Source organism: Dermacentor variabilis, chromosome 3, assembly GCF_050947875.1.
Source record: "Dermacentor variabilis isolate Ectoservices chromosome 3, ASM5094787v1, whole genome shotgun sequence".
NCBI classification, from domain to species: Eukaryota; Metazoa; Arthropoda; class Arachnida; order Ixodida; family Ixodidae; genus Dermacentor; species Dermacentor variabilis.
In genome coordinates, this window is record NC_134570.1 from 172,639,364 (window position 1) to 172,656,129 (window position 16,766).

Consider the following 16,766-nt stretch of genomic DNA (forward strand, 5'->3'; position numbering starts at 1 on the left):
ACCAGTGAATGATGTTGCGGCAGAGCACCTCATGGATGTGGCCGAGGCGGAGGACGCGTCTAAAGGAACCGGTGACATGGTGTCGACAGAGACAAGTAGTGGGACGACGATTCTGGAGGTAGACGGCAACGCGGCTGAGGCTACTCAGAAGCCGAGTAGGACGGAACGGGATGCTACGACCCAGGGGCAGGCGACGGGAAACGTCAGTGAAGACGCAACTGACGACGCGACCGCAATGCAGCAGGACGAGGGCGTCACCGACGACGACCGTACTGGCGCTCTTGCTGCCTCCGTCAAGCGCACCCACGACCAGACGAAGGACCGCGAGGATCGGGCACCCAGCACCAGTGAGGGACCACCGACGAAGACGCCTCATGGGAGGCGGATGGGCTACAAGCCAAAGCCCAATGTACCGCCTGAAAGGAAGCCTGCCGACAGAGCGGCCACGTCTAAGGACACCAACAAACCGGGAGGTCCCGGAGGCGGCTAGCCGAGGGCTAGTCGTGAGCGGTAAGCACCATGCTCCGGGCCTACTTTACTTTTCTTTTAGATCAAGATGGCTCAAATACCGTCCCTGAGGATTGCCACATTAAACGTGAGAGGGCTGGCGGCTAGTCGTAGGCAAAGTCAGGTCCTACGTTTGGTCACTGACCACGACATAGACGTACTAGCCGTCCAGGAAACTAAGGTTGAAGGAGAGGAGGAGACCGGGAGCATGGTGCGACGTTTCACGACTAGGTATTTTGCGGTGGTTAGCCATGCTGTTGGCACGGCTGGAGGGTGCGTTCTTCTTGTGAAGAAGCTGCCTGGACTGCAGATTCAGAGCATTTTTTCGTGTCAGTCAGGAAGGATTGTTCTTTGTGATATTGTTATGGGTGATTCAGAGTTCCGCATCATATGCGTATATGCGCCGAATTCAGTAGATGAGCGCGCCCGTTTTTTTTCGAACCTTTCACGATATGTTTGTTGTAATATGCGCGTGATGATGTTAGGGGACTTTAATTGTGTGTTGAGTGCTGGAGACAGAGTCAATAATGCAGGTGTGCGTGACCGAAGCAGTGAAGTGTTATCAAATTTAATTGATGAAAATGAACTCGATGATGTTTATGAATGTCTGGAAGGGGGGCGTCAAGTGACTTTTACACGTTTTCAGGGCAGCAGCCATGCGCGTTTGGACCGAATGTACATTTCATTGGATATGATTCCAAGATGCCACGGTTACTATGTAGTACCAGTGTCGTTTTCAGATCACTGCCTTGTGAAATGTAACGTAGGTATAATGAAAAAGCGACATGTATTTAAGTGGGATATGTGGAAACTGAATGCCTTGTTACTAAATGACCAGCCCTTTTTACAGGTAGTACGGGATGCGATTAATGAAGTTCAATGTGATGCTGCGGGAACAATCGTCGAGAAGTGGGAATGTTTTAAAGAAAAGATTAAAATGAAAGCAATAGAAAGATCCAGTTGTAAAAAATTCGAGAAGGAAATGAAAGAAAAGGGTTTCAGAACACTGCTTGGGCAGCTGCTAACGCTTGAGTGCAAAGAGCCTGGTGCGTACAAAGACGATGTGCGAAACGTCAAAGAAAAACTTGAACTGTTTGACAAGGAACGCTATCAAGGAGCCATCGTGCGAGCACGAGCGGATGCACTAGCGGCAGGGGAGACGCCCACTAAAAGGGCGCTGGGTCTTGAGAAGGCGTATGGACGAAGAAACCATGTCGAGCAGATTTTAGTGAATGGGAATGTCGTTGAAGACAGTGATAGCATTCAGCGCGCCTTCTTTGAGTACTATCACTCGCTCTTCGCATTTCAGGAAGCGAATGTTGAGGGTTTTAAAGCAGGTTTTCTGCATCTCATGCCACGTTTGAGCGATGACGTAAAAAAGCGATTAGAGGAAAAAATAAGGGAGAGAGAAGTCGAAAAGGCAATCGACGATTTGAACTTGGGTAAATCACCGGGACCTGATGGACTCAGCGCGGGTCTATATAAAGCTTTTAAAAGAGAGCTGGCGCCTTTGCTTGCGCATGTATTTAATGACGCATACGAAAAGAAATCATTACCACCTTCCTTTGGAAAAACGCACACCATTCTAATACCGAAGAGCGATCAAATAGACAAACTCAGATTTGAGTCATCCTACAGACCGATTTCACTAACAAACGTCGATTATAAAATATTTATGAAGGTTTTAGCTAGCAGGCTTCAAGGCGTCATCAAGGAAATAGTCGCAGACCATCAAACTTGTGGCATCAAAGGGCGATCTATTTTTTCAAACATCCATAAGATGCGATGTGTGCTCGAGTGCTGTGACGTCATCGGTGGCCATGTTGCAGTACTTCAGCTCGACCTAGAGAAAGCGTTCGATTGTGTCGCTCATGTTATTTTGTTTGCCATCTTAGATCATGTTAATGTCGGTTCCATCATCACTGAGGGCGTGGCCTTGGCGTACCAGAACTGCACAACAAGATTAATTGTTAACAAGTGTCTGGGGGCCCCCATTAACATCAGGCGTTCAGTGCGCCAAGGCTGCCCCCTCAGTCCGCTATTATTTGCTATCTACGTAGAAGCAATGTGTGTAGCAATTAATGAAAATGACGGAATACGTGGTTTCAGATTGGCAGCGACCGAAGTGAAGTTGCTCGCATATGCAGATGACATTGCAGTGTGTTGCACTGACAAACCAAGTGTAACGGAAACCATATCTGTAGTACAACATTTCTGCGCCGTAACGGGTAGCAGAGTAAACTGGGGCAAATCGCTAGGCCTGTGGCACGGGGACTGGTTTTCTGCACCCGACTATTTCGCGAACGTGAACCGGGTGAAAACTCCGACCAGGTATCTGGGTGTTCCCCTCGACAGGTATAATAGCAGCGACGAATACTGGAGGAACCAAACCAAGGAGCTGAAAGAAAAAGTAGACAAATGGAAAAGTACTAACCTGTCCATTTTTGCAAGAGCGACAATTTGTAACGTGTTTTTTATTACTAAGTTATATTACGTCTTGCAAACGCTGTATTGTTCTAGAGTAAATGTGCAAAGGCTGCACAGAGTGTTCGCAGTTTTCATCTGGGGATCAACATGGGAAAGGTGCAGCCGAACAAATTTGTTCAGAAGAGTGAAGGATGGGGGTGTGGGCCTGGCGCATCTTTTTGTTCGTCAAGTTGTAAACCGATTTTTGTTTTTTCGCGATGTTCGCGATCCTTTTCTGCGCGCCGTATGTCAGCTAAGGTTGTGTAACGCTTTGCCGGCACATGTTGTTAGCACGGCAAATTTGACTGGAACCCTGCGTGGTTATTTCAAGGAAGTTGTTGACAGTGTACGCTTCCTTTCTGTTCGTTTTACAAATGATTACCTTTGTGATGTGAAAAGGAAAACATTGTATAGAGATGTATGCGACATTGTTTTCCCAGTGCCCTTATACAGAGCCATATACAGTGGAGGGCCAGGACAGGATGTACTTAAAAGAGTAAAACAGATGCAGGTGCCACCAGGGGTAAAGACCTTCTTCTTTAAGCTACACACAGGAACGCTCTCCGTGAAGACGTTTCTGGAGGAACGGGGTTGTCTCGTACCTTGGGGGTCGCACTGCTTGATATGCAAGAAGCCCGAAAATATAGATCACGTTTTCCTACATTGCTGGGCGGCAGTTTTCTTCTGGGACGTCTTAAAGCGAACCCTGAAGAAAGAGCTGCCGGTGGACCCCCAAGGTATCAGGTATCTGGCCATTAAAGATGACGACGGGGTTCCCTATGACTTTGTTATGTTAAATGCTCTACACTGTATATGGCGGGCTCGTATGGCAGGGTACCATTGCGATCCTGATGCTAGGCCAGCTCGTGCTTACTTCAAGGAATGTATGTCGCGATTTATTGAAATCCATAAAATACAAGAATGTGTACCGGATTGGCTGTCGAGGCTAGAACCCCTGACAGCCATGAAGGAATTTTAGTATGACAAAGCCAGTCCAATATGGACAGACGGCTTTATTGTGCGGTTTCTTTCCTTACGCACCTTCCGTTTTTTTTTTCCTCCTCCAACGGTTGGAATTTGTGATACACAAGTGTGTGCTAACTGTACCGTCTGAGTAATGTCGAAGACCGGCAATAAATAAAAAAAAAAGAGGTATAGCTCAGAGGTAGAGCGCTCGCTTTGCATGCGAAAAGCCCCCGGTTCGAACCCCGGTACCTCCACGTTGGCTGAATAACTCTTGTTTTTTTTTTTTTTGGTAGAATAGTGAAAACGATGAACTAATTATTTCGCACTGCGCGCATAATAGCACGCACTGCGCACTCAAGGAATCGCCTTCCGTGTACTGACATCCTCCGCCGCCACAGAGTAATGAGTGTAGGCCTTAGCGCTTCAAGCCATAATGCACTTGATTAGATCAAACTGCACAATTTTTGATACGATCCCATTAAAATACTACACGGAGTGCGTAATTTTCCCCTTCAAACGCAATTCGCGGGTATAGCTCAGAGGTAGAGCGCTCGTTTTGCATTCGAGAAGCCCCGGGTTCGAACCCCGGTACCCCCACGTTGACTGAATTACTTTTTATTGTAGAATAGTGAGAACGATGAACTAATTATTTCGCACTGCGCACATAATAGCACGCAATGCGCACTCAAGGAATCGCCTTCGGTGTACTGACTTCCTCCGCCGCCACATAGTAATAAGTGTAGCCCTTAGCGCTTCAAGCCATTATGCACGTGATTAGATCAAACTGCTCAATTTTTTATACGATTCCATTAAATACTACACGGAGTGCGTAATATTACCGTTCAAACGCAATTCGGAGGTATAGCTCAGAGGTAGAGCGCTCGCTTTGCATGCGAAAACCCCCGGTTTGAACCCCGGTACCTCCACGTTGGCTGAATTACTCTTGTTTTTTTGGTAGAATAGTGAGAACGATGAACTAATTATTTCGCACTGCGCACATAATAGCACGCAATGCGCACTCAAGGAATCGCCTTCCGTGTACTGACTTCCTCCGCCGCCACATAGTAATAAGTGTAGGCCTTAGCGCTTCAAGCCATTATGCACGTGATTAGATCAAACTGCTCAATTTTTGATACGATTCCATTATATACTACACGGAGTGCGTAATATTACCGTTCAAACGCAATCCGGGGGTATAGCTCAGAGGTAGAGCGCTTGCTTTGCATTCGAGAAGCCCCGGGTTCGAATCCCGGTACCTCCACGTTGGCTGAAATACTTTTGTTTTTTTGTACAATAGTGAAAGCGATGAACTAATTATTTCGCACTGCGCACATAATAGCACGCAATGCGCACTCAAGGAATCGCCTTCCGTGTACTGACTTCCTCCGCCGCCACATAGTGTAGGCCTTAGCGCTTCAAGCCATAATGCACGTGATTAGATCAAACTGCTCAACATTTGATATATACGATTCCATTAAAATAGTACACGGAGTGCGTAATATTCCCGTTCAAACGCAATTCGTGGGTATAGCTGGGATTCTGCTTCCGGCAGCCGAGCTGAGCGGACGCAGGATGGCAGGCCCTTCAAGGGTGGCTACAGCGGTACTTTTTGGCCGCGGTAACAGGTCTTTTGACGTTGAGAATGATTATGAAGTTTTATTGCCGAACCTTCCTACAGGACGTGTTGTTTTGAATACTGTTTTTTTGCGTGCTAACGTGCGTTCCCGGCCATATGGAGTGGAAGTCTTCCGTGACACACTGGCTCGTCTGACGCTGCTCCCCGAGGTTGTTGCCTTAGGGGCGTATCGTATGAGCCATGTGTGGGCCGTGACGTTCAAGAATATGGATACTGCGAAAAGGATCCTTGGCGTCGGTGACCTCAAGGTGAAAAATTCTCGCTCCCTCGTGATCGATCCAGGAAACGAAGATGTGCGGATGAAGGTACACTGGCTACTCCACAATGTACTAGACGAAGACTTGAAACGTGCGTTAGCGCCGTACGGCCAAGTGACGGAAGTCAGCAGGGAGCGGTGGCGGGTGCACGGCGTGGCCGACAAGGGCTCAACGACCCGTCTGGTAACTCTCAGGTTGAAGGTGGGCCTTAAAATTGACGACCTTCCTCATCAAGTGAACGTAAGCGGGGAGCAAGCTTTTGTTGTTGTGCCGGGAAGAGCGCCCATTTGTCTACGCTGCCGAGGAAAAGGGCACATTCGTCGTGACTGACGAGTGCCGCGCTGTAGTAGCTGCCGGAGGTTCGGTCATGAGGAGCACGAGCGCACGCTATCCTATGCCAGCGTCACCGGGCCCGTGGAGGGTGCCGACGCGTCCGAGCTACTCATGGACGAGGCTGACGCTGAAGACGCAGCAAGTCCGGGTGGCAGAGGGTCCGACAGAGTGCTGGCGACGCTAGACCCGGCTACACTGAAAGGGCCCAACGCGACAACAGGGCAAGAGCCCGCAGAACAGCCGTCGGAGCTACAACCTGGGAATGCAACGGCCTCAGAGAGGCCAGAATCATGTGAAACTTCTGCCAAGGAAACAGAGTTTACAGCTGGACAGGGCAACATGGACGACAGCGAGAGCGCAGTCGGCGGCCTGGTCGGCAAGCGCCCTTGGGACGAAAGTAGAGACGAGACAAGTACTCCTGATGGCGGCGAGGGTGGAGAACCACCGACGAAGACAACGGGGATTAGGCGTCCGTCTTTCAAACCGCGGCCAAAAATTCTGGTCGACCCACGGGCAGAGGCCAAGCTACCTATCCCGTCTTCATCGCCCGGGTAGGTGAGACTGTCGTGATTTTTGGAGAGACAGTAATATGTAAGAGACAAATGTGAAAGTGTTGTACGGGAGCCGAGACGTAAAAACATGAAAAAAAGCCGAGACGCCCGTAAGTCGTGCGATTTCCTTGTTTTCTGGCGAGAAACCACTTGAAGTAAAAACCGTGTGGTAGGCCTACTCATAGCGACAACATGTCCTTTAAATTAGAAAGAGCCTTATGCGTAGCAACGCTCAACATTAGAAGACTTGGGTCTAGGAGGCGACAGTATCAGTTGCGTCGTTTGTTGCTTGAGAATGACGTTGATATTGCTGCCGTGCAGGAAACGAAAGTCGAGTCCCAAGAGCAGACAGACTGCATGCTTTCGCCTTTCCGCTCCCTATACAATGTATGTGTCAGCCATTCTATCTGGTGGCTGCTTGCTTTTTATGAAGAACAGCATTGGTATTGTAGTAGAGTGTCTGCATATTGACGATTTGGGACGATTAATTGTGTGTGATTTTTCCTTTTCTGGCGCGAATTGGCGGATTGTTTGTGTATATGTACCAAATAGGGAGCAAGAGCGCAAAATATTTTTCGAAAACCTTGAAGTGCACCTGTCGTGTGATAGGACAATTATTCTTCTCGGAGATTTCAACTGCGTTTGCATTCCCGAAGATAGGGCAAGCAAAGCGCCGGTGCGTGATTATAGTGCCTTATTTTTGAATGCACTGGTTCGCGAGCGAGAGTTGGATAACGTAGGATATGTGCTTTCTCAGGGCACGCAGTTCACACATTACCAGCTTAGCAGTCAGGCGAGGCTTGACAGAGCCTACGTGTCTACTGTGCTACTCCCCTTGTGCCGAGATTACAGTGTGAAGCACGTATCTTTCAGCGACCATAGCCTAGTCTTGTTCACCATCAATAACAAAGAAAAGCAGAGGTTTAGCTGGGACCTGTGGAAATTGAACGACAAGCTACTCGATGATGACACGTTTGTAGAGAACGTTAAAACTGAATTAGAAGAAGTATTCGAGTGTAACATGGGCAGTTTAATTCATACATGGGAGTCTTTTAAAGAAAAAGTAAAAATGAAAGCTATTGAAAGAGCATCTTGTATAAAACACCGCCAAATGAAAGAAGAAAATCAGTTGCAGTGCCAGTTAGATTTTTTGCTTTGTCAAGAATGTGTGCAACCGGCCATGCGCAGTAATGAAATTAAAGATGTGAAAAGAAAGTTGGAGACTATAGACGTAGAAAGATACAAGGGAGCTGTGGTGCGCGCACGCGCCGAAAGGCTTTGGTGTGGCGAGATGCCCACGAAACGTGCGCTGGCAGACGAGAGGAGCTACGCGACTAAAAACGAAATCAAGGCGATAGAATATCAAAACGTCGTCACAAGCGATAAAGCAATAATTGAACAAGCGTTTGTGGAACATTATCGCGAATTATTAGGAAGCATCAAGCAGGGCAGTAGCACATTCAAAGATAAATTCTTATCACTTATGCCGCAACTCGACGACGACATAAAGGCAAGCTTAGAGGCACCTATCACCGTCAAAGAAATTGAAAAATCAATTGAAAAAATTACCTCTCGAAAGACACCTGGCCCAGATGGCCTAAGCGCAGCTTTCTATAAGATATTTAAAAGCCCTGTGGCAGCAGCCTTATGTGAAGTTTTGCACGAGGCATATGAAAAGAAAGAATTACCAGGGTCCTTCCGCAGATCACACATTGTGTTGATTCCCAAAACAACAGACCCCGCGAAACAGCAATTTATTGGATCGTATCGGCCCATAACCTTGGCCAATGTTGATTATAAACTGTTTATGAGTGTGTTGGCCAGGCGACTTCAAACTGTTATTAAAGAAATCGTAGGGCCCCATCAGACCTGCAGCATCAAAGGTAGATCTATAACTACGAATATTCACGTTGCAAGGAATATTTTAGAATGTTGTGAAGATTTTGAGAGTAGGGTAGCGATGCTACAAATCGATCTCGAGAAAGCATTTGACTGCGTGAGTCACGAGATCCTTTTGTGCATCCTCGACTACGTAAAACTGGGATCTGTGGTTTCGGAGGGGGTACGAATGGTATACACTGGATGCACTACGAGGATTGTAGTGAACAAACAGCTCAGCGAAAGCATTCAAGTCTTATCAAGCGTAAAACAAGGATGTCCTGCGTCAGCATTACTTTTCGCTCTCTACCTAGAGCCTCTTTGCCAAAAAGTGCTTCAGAATGAACGAGTTCGTGGATTCCGCTTGATGACCGCGGAAGTCAAAGTGCTTAGTTATGCGGATGATATCGCAGTGTTCTGTGATGATCAAGAAAGTGTGAGAGCGGCAGTAAATGATGTGAAGACATTCTGTGGGTGCACCAGTAGTAGAATTAATTGGAATAAATGCCGCGGTATCTGGCATGGAAATTGGCGAAGTACACCCTCATTGTTTGAAAATGTCACATGGACGGTGACGCCTGATAAGTATCTAGGCGTACCACTCCAACACTACCGGGACACAACAGAATATTGGAAGAAAGAAACGGAATAACTACGCGAGAAGACCCAAAAATGGTGTGGCCGAGAATTTTCAATGTTTACGCGTTCAACTGTGTGCAACATATTTCTTGTTTCGCGAGTGTGGTATGTTCTTCAAGTGTTATCTATGACACGTAATGCAGTTCAAACGCTACACAGAGTGATGGCAGTATTTGTTTGGAGTTCTACGTGGGAAAGAACCAGTCGCACAAATTTGTTTCGATCTGTGCGCAGTGGGGGGCTTGGCCTAGTCCACCTTTTCTTGCGGCAGATCATGGCTAGGTTTATTTTCTTACGCGATCAAAGCGATTGCTTCTTGAGAACAGTGTTACATGTGCGATTGTCGAATTATTTGCCAGAATTTATTGTTTCAACGGTCAATGTCGAACAAAGACGGCCAAGCGGTCATATGCGTGAAATTATTGGTGCTTTCGAAATCCTAAAAGTACGCTTTTCCATGGAGTATCTCTCTGAGGTGACGCGTAAGAAATTATATAAAGATCTTGTAGAAACCATGTTGCCGCTTCCTGTATACCGATCATTGTACTCAAGAGGTCCAGGGGACGATGTTTTAGGAAGAGTTAAAAGGATGCCTGTACGACCATCAGTAAAAACGTTCTTTTTCAAGCTACATACTGGCACACCCCCTACAAAACCTTGGCTGCGAGAAAAGGGCATTTTTGTTGCCTGGTCATTAGACTGCATCATCTGCAAAAAGCCGGAGACAGTCGAACACATATTTCAGGATTGTAGTGATGCAGTCTTTCTCTAGGACATCCTCCAGAGGACTTTGAAGAAAGACTTGCCCATTACCCCGTACGGCATCCGTTTTCTGCCTGTCAAGAACGTAGGGGGTGTGCCCTACGACATGTTCATGGCACCAGTACTCCACAGCGTGTGGAGGACGCGGATGGCCGTGCGCAACGAGGACCTGAATTCGCGACCGGCACGAGAGTATTTCATTGAGAGTGTAGAATACTTGGGAGAAGTGTACACAGTTCAAACGGAAAAGCCTGAGTGGTACCCCCTTTTAGGGGAACTATCTGCGGATGAAACAACTGCGTTTTTAACCCCTCACGTGCTGAAAGTGATGTGACAGCACTTTTAAAAGTGACAATGCACTGTATCTACTTTTGTTGTATGCCAAGCAGGCAATAAAAAAAATCGTGGGTATAGCTCAGAGGTAGAGCGCTCTCTTTGCATGCGAGAAGCCCCGGGTTCGAACCCCGGTACCTCTAAGTTGGCTGAATTACTTTTGCTTTTTTGTACAATAGTGAAAACGATGAACTAATTATTTCGCGCTGCGCACATAATAGCACGCAATGCGCACTGAAGTAATCGCCTTCCGTGTACTGACTTCCTCCGCCGCCACATAGTAATAAGTGTAGGCCTTAGCGCTTCAAGCCATAATGCACGTGATTAGAAGCACGTGGTCGTTCCCGGTGGACCCATGCAGTGCCTGCGCTGCCAAGGCACGGGGCACGTCCGCCGAGAATGTAAAGTTCCGCACTGTTCCAGTGTCAGACGTTTCGGCCACGTTGACGCTGACTGCGTCAAATGCTACGCCGCCGTGACAGGAACAGCAGCGAGTGACCTTGCTGCAGAGCACGTCATGGACGTGGTCGAGACACAGGACGCCGCCAAGGGAACGGGAGACGTGGTTTCGACAGGGACACTCAGCGGGTCATCGACCGCCGGCGCAGAAGGCTCAGTAGCTGAGACTTCCGAGAAAGCGGGCAAGCCGGTACAGGACCTCCCTGCATTGAACCGTGCTACGGGGGGCGTTAACGAAGAGGCGCCCGACAATGACCCGACGGCATTGCTGCAGGACAAGGGCGTCAACGACGGTGAGCGGACTGTGACTCTCGGTGCCCCAGTCAAGCGACCCCACGACGAGCCCAAGGACAGGGATGGTGGTGCCACCAGCACCAGCGAAGGGCCACCGACGCAGACGCCACAAGGAAGGCGGATGGGCTACAAGCCAAAGCCTAATGTGCCACCTGAAAGGAAGCGCACTGAAGGAATCGCCTTCCGTGTACTGACTTCCTCCGCCGCCACATAGTAACAAGTGTAGGCCTTAGCGCTTCAAGCCATAATGCACGTGATTAGATCAAACTGCTCAATTTTTGATAATATTCCATTAAAATATTACATTAGGTGCGTAATATTCCCGTTTGAGCGCCATTCGGGGGTATAGCAGACTTCTGGCCACCGCAGTGAACGGTTGCGGAATGTCTTGCTCCCCAGGAACGGTTACAGCGGCCCTTGGGCGCGGTTCCCGGTCAACGGAAAAGCCTTCTCCGGACTACCAGATGGTTCTACCAGAACTTCCTTCAGGTGCTAGTGTTTTGAACACTATTTTTATCCACGGCGAAGTTAAAGCACGGCCTTACCGTGTTGAGCACTTCAGAGACGCGCTTTCAAGACTGATGCTGCTGCCGGAAGTGGTGGGCCTTGGGGCTTATCAGATGAATCATGTGTGTGCCGTAACTTTTTCGAATGAGGCGGCAAAAAGGAAGATACTTGACGCTGAAGCATTTCTTGTTAAAGAACATCGATTCGTGGTCATTGACCCGCGCAATCAGGGTGTCAGGCTCAAGCTCTTCTGGCTGCTGCACGGTGTTCCTGATGAAGACGTACGAACAGCGTTGGCACCGTTCGGTAGAGTGACCGAAGTGACGAGGGAGAAGTGGGAAGTACAAGGCTGCAACGACAAAGGAACCACGACACGGTCTGTGGTCCTTAAACTCAAGCCCGGAATGACAGCGGACGACCTACCACATCAGCTTCGGGTCGCGGAAGACCTGGCTCTCGTCATTGTCCCGGGCAGAGCACCCCTCTGCCTCCGGTGCCCTGGCACCGGACACATTAGACGAGAATGCCGGGTTCCACGCTGTGGGCTGTGTCGTCGCTTCGGCCACGACGACACCCAGTGCGTGAGAACGTACGCCAACGTCGCTGGTCCAGGCAGGAGCGAAGACACATCGGAGCTCCTTATGGATCAAGAGGATGCCGGTGAGGCCGCTAAGGAAGCAACTGAAGGGGTGGATGCTCAGTCTACATGTCTGGAAATGAAGACCGAAAAGGTGAACTCTGAGGGGACTGATAAGGGCAACGTGCCGGATTCTGCGCCTCCACCCGCGAAGGTTCAAGTGAAGGAAAGTGGTGTTGAGGCGACGGGTGCGTCTTCAAATATCCAAGCAACCCCAACCACCGCGGTTGACGAGACAGTCAGCATCTCCGAGAGCATGGACATGACTTCAGACGCTAAGGGTGCCGGAAAGCGGTTGCGCGACGATGTTGAGGACCGCAGCCGAGACACCGACGGCGCGGGTACCGAAAGACCGGCACAGAAGCCCCAGACAGGCCGACGGTCGACGTTGAAGATCAAACCCGACGTGCCGCCAGACGGACGGCTGCCACATGGGCCACCTCCGCCTTAGCGGAGGTAGTGTCCCGGAAAGAACTTCCAAAACCCGATCTTTGATCGGGATGGGCCTGCGACTACGTGGGTTGGCAGTCGTCGGCTCGAAAGGGAGGGCCATGTTCAACGAGCATCACTGCATACCAGAGTCCGTATGTTTCCTAAGAAAAATTGTGTAGGGGCGTACCCTAAATGTAACTAAAACAATGGCAGACACTATTAACCTCACCAGTCCGCTTCGTTTGGCGACATTAAACGTCAGAGGGTTGTCGCAGAGACGAAGACAGTGTCAGATAAGTCGCATGTTACTTGAAAAAGAAATTGATTTGATGGCTGTCCAAGAAACAAAAATTTAATCTGAAGAAAAAACGGCTAGATTGGTGGAAATTTTCAGAAATAAGTACAATGTATGCGTTTGCCACGCGAGTGGTACTTCTGGGGGCTGCCTTTTGTTTATTAGAAATAGCATTGGGATAACAGAGCAACAAGTTACTTCATGCGAGGGGGGGGGGCGTTTCCTTATTTGTGATTTTTCTTTTTCTGGATTGCTGTGGCGGGCGGTTTGTGTATACGCCCCTAGTAATGCTCGTGAACGTGAACAATTTTTTGTTTATCTGAGGTCTTTCTTGCGGTATGAAAGACACGTTCTAATGTTTGGCGACTTCAATTGTGTGTGCCGGCCGATAGATCAATTGAAAAAGGAACTTAGCGGAGATAAAAGTGCCGCACTTCTGCATGAAATTTTGTGTGATGCTGATCTTGAGGATGTTGGGAGTGTTCTTGGTTCTTACAGTCATGTGCAATATACGCATTTTCAAGGAGACAACCACTCAAGGTTCGACCACATCTATGTTCCTGTTCACTCGCTGCTTTCTGAATATAGTGTAGAATGTATCAGTTTCAGTGACCATTGTTTGGTAATGGTTACGATAGGTATGAAAAAGAAAGAGCAGAAATTTAATTGGCACCTATGGAAACTTAACGACAACCTTTTGCAAGATGAAGTATTTCTTAAAAGAATAAAAGAGAAATTAGACGCTGTTCTCCTTGAGGATGCAAAAAATGTTCTAGAAGCTTGGGAGATGTTCAAAACCGAAGCGAAAAAAATTGCTTTAGAGAGAGCATGCGTGTTGCGGCAGAAACAAAAGCAAGAAGAAAAGCAACTGCAATGCCCGTTAACATACCTGTTGAACATGGAAAGCGGCGCGGCTGGTATATTTGAATAAGGGGAAAATCAGACATCCAAAGGAAACCCAAAGGGTTTCCTTTGTAGCAATTACTACGATCGGGTGGATGTCTGATTTTCCCTTTATTCATTATTTCTCTCCACCTTGCGGGTTTCCGCAGAACTACTACGTCAGGCTGGTATATTTGCACATGATATCAAAGAACTTAAAGCGAAACTTCAAGTGATTGATGAAGAGAGATATCGTGGCGCGGTTTTAAGAGCACGCGCTGAACGTGTATGGCTGGGTGAAACGCCCACTAAGCGAGCTTTAAGTGAAGAGAAGAGGTACGCTATGACCCAGGAAGCAAAAGAAATCTTTTATCAAGGGCAGCTAACAAATGACGGGGAAATGATAGAACGCGCTTTCGTTGACTACTATAGCACGCTGCTAAGCAAGAGGACAAGCGATATCTCTGCGTTTAAGAGTGAATATTTACCTCTGATGCCGAAAATTGATGGCGAGCTTAAGGATGCCCTTGAGAGGCCGATTTCTGTAACAGAAATTGAAAAGGATATAGATGACCTTAGTGTAAGAAAATCACCTTGACCGGACGGATTGGGGCAGCGATATATAAAATTTTCAAGGTTGAAATGGCTGAGGCTCTGCACCGCGTCATAACCAAGTGTTACGAACAAAAATGGACGCCTCCTTCTTTCCGACAGACACATGTAGTACTGATACCTAAATCAACAGACCACATCAAACTTCAATCCGTAGAGGCCTACCGGCCAATAAGCTTAGCAAATATTGATAATAAAGTATTTATGAAGGTGCTCGCCCATCGCCTTCAGAGTGTAGTGAAATCCCTAGTAGGTGAACATCAGACATGCGGTATAAAAGGCAGGACTATATTCACAAATATACATATAGCGCGAAGCCTACTTGAATGTTGCGATGCGATGGGGGATCATGTATCTATGCTGCAACTAGATTTGGCCAAAGCTTTTGACAGGGTGTCACACGAAATCCTGTTTATGCTTCTTGATTATGTTAATGTCGGGTCAGTCATTTTGGATGGGGTGAAAATGATGTATGATGGTTGTACCACAAACTGAATTATTAACAACAAACTGAGCAGGCGGATTGCAGTAATGTCTAGCATAAAGCAAGGCTGTCCGACCTCGGCCTTGCTCTTTGCACTTTATTTAGAACCTTTCTGTTTAAAGTTACTACATAGCCATAATATTCGCGGGTACACATTCCTTGGTAGAGAAATAAAGGTTTTAGCTTATGCCGACGACATAGCAGTGTTCTGTCGCGATAAACAGAGCATTGCAGAAGCTGTGAGAGATGCCCAAGCTTTTTGCAATGCTTCCGGTAGTGCCATAAGTTGGTCAAAATGTTTAGGGTTTTGGCACGGGAATTGGCCAGATGCACCTGAAGCCTTTTGCAAAGTGCAGTGGAGTGTATTACCAGGCACTTATCTTGGGATTCCGCTCTGTGCCTACCGTGAGCCAATCGAATACTGGACGAGCGAGAGAGACAGAATGAAAGAGCAAACTAACAAATGGGGAGGCCACAACTTTTCAATGTTTGCTAGGGACAAAGTATGTAATATCTTTTTAGTAGCTAAAGTGTTCTACGTCCTGCAGGTGCTATGCATGAACCGATCTTCAATTCAAAAAATACAGAGTGTTTGCTGAGTTTATTTGGGGTTCGGTGTGGGAACGCACGAGCAGAAGTAATTTGTTTCACACATAGCGCAATGGGGGACTTGGTTTAACACGTTCGTTTTTCAAGCAACTTGTGTCGAGATTTGTTTTCTTCCGCGACCAAAGCGATGGGTTTCTGCGAACGGTAATCCAAGTGAGATTGCGCGACGCTTTGCCCGATTTTCTTGTATCGTCGCACGCAATCGAACCGATGGCACTAAAGGGCTATCTGCATGAAGTTTCCATGGCGATACGTCTTCTAAACGCTCGTTTTTCGAAAGATTGGTTGCAGTGTCACGAAAACAATTGTATAAGGATCTTGTCGAAGCGTCTGTACCTACACCAGTGTATCGGTCTATGTATTACTTAGGCCCTGAACGAGACGTTTTCAAACGAGTCAATAATATGCCTGTACGAGCTAACGCAAAATCATTCTTTTTCAAACTGCATACCGGCACACTGCCTGTTAAGCCATGGCTAAGAAGTAAGGGCTTGTTTGTCCCATGGTCAGACAACTGTCCCATATGTAACAAGGAAGAAACTGTCGAACATATTTTTCTTGAGTGCCACGATGCCCGCTTTCTTTGGGAAATCCTGCAAAGAACGTTAAAAAAGGAGCTTCCTATCAATGCGTTCGGAATAAGGTTTTTGCCATGTGCTGAACCTGACGGTGTGCCGGTAGACATGTTGATGCTACTGTGCATGCAAAGCGTGTGGCGAACTCGTATGGCGGTACGAAATGCTGATGTTCATGCGAGGTCAGCAATGTATTATTTTATTGAGAATGTTAATTATACAAACGAAGTGTTGAAACTGCTAAGTGATCCACCAATTTGGCTTTCGGTGTTGGACAGTTTGGCTTCGATGAAGCTATTTTAACATGACACGTCAGTCTTACTAACGACTAGACGTTTTAACATTCGGTTTTATTTGACAATATTTGTATGTACTTGCCAAGCCGGTAATAAAGAAAAAAAAACGGGGTATAGCTCAGAGGTAGAGAGCTCGCTTTGCATGCGAAAAGCCCCAGGTTCGATCCCCGGTACATCCACGTTGGCTGAATTACTTTTTTTTTGTACAATAGTGAGAACGATGAACTAATTATTTCGCACTGCGCACATAATAGCACGCAATGCGCACTGAAGGAATCGCCTTCCGTATACTGACTTCCTCCGCCGCCACATAGTGTAGGCCTTAGCGCTCCAAGCCATAATGCACGTGATTAGAT

The 16,766-nt window shown here is 47.6% G+C and overlaps 2 non-coding genes across 2 annotated transcripts; both read left to right on the plus strand.

Moving 5' to 3' along the window:
* The first annotated feature begins 4,464 nt into the window (after window positions 1-4,464).
* TRNAA-UGC (transfer RNA alanine (anticodon UGC)) lies at window positions 4,465-4,536 on the plus strand. Its single transcript has one exon. It is a non-coding gene; the product is annotated as a tRNA-Ala (tRNA).
* A 592-nt stretch (window positions 4,537-5,128) lies between these two features.
* Window positions 5,129-5,200, plus strand: TRNAA-UGC (transfer RNA alanine (anticodon UGC)). Its single transcript has one exon. It is a non-coding gene; the product is annotated as a tRNA-Ala (tRNA).
* The last annotated feature ends 11,566 nt before the right edge of the window (window positions 5,201-16,766 follow it).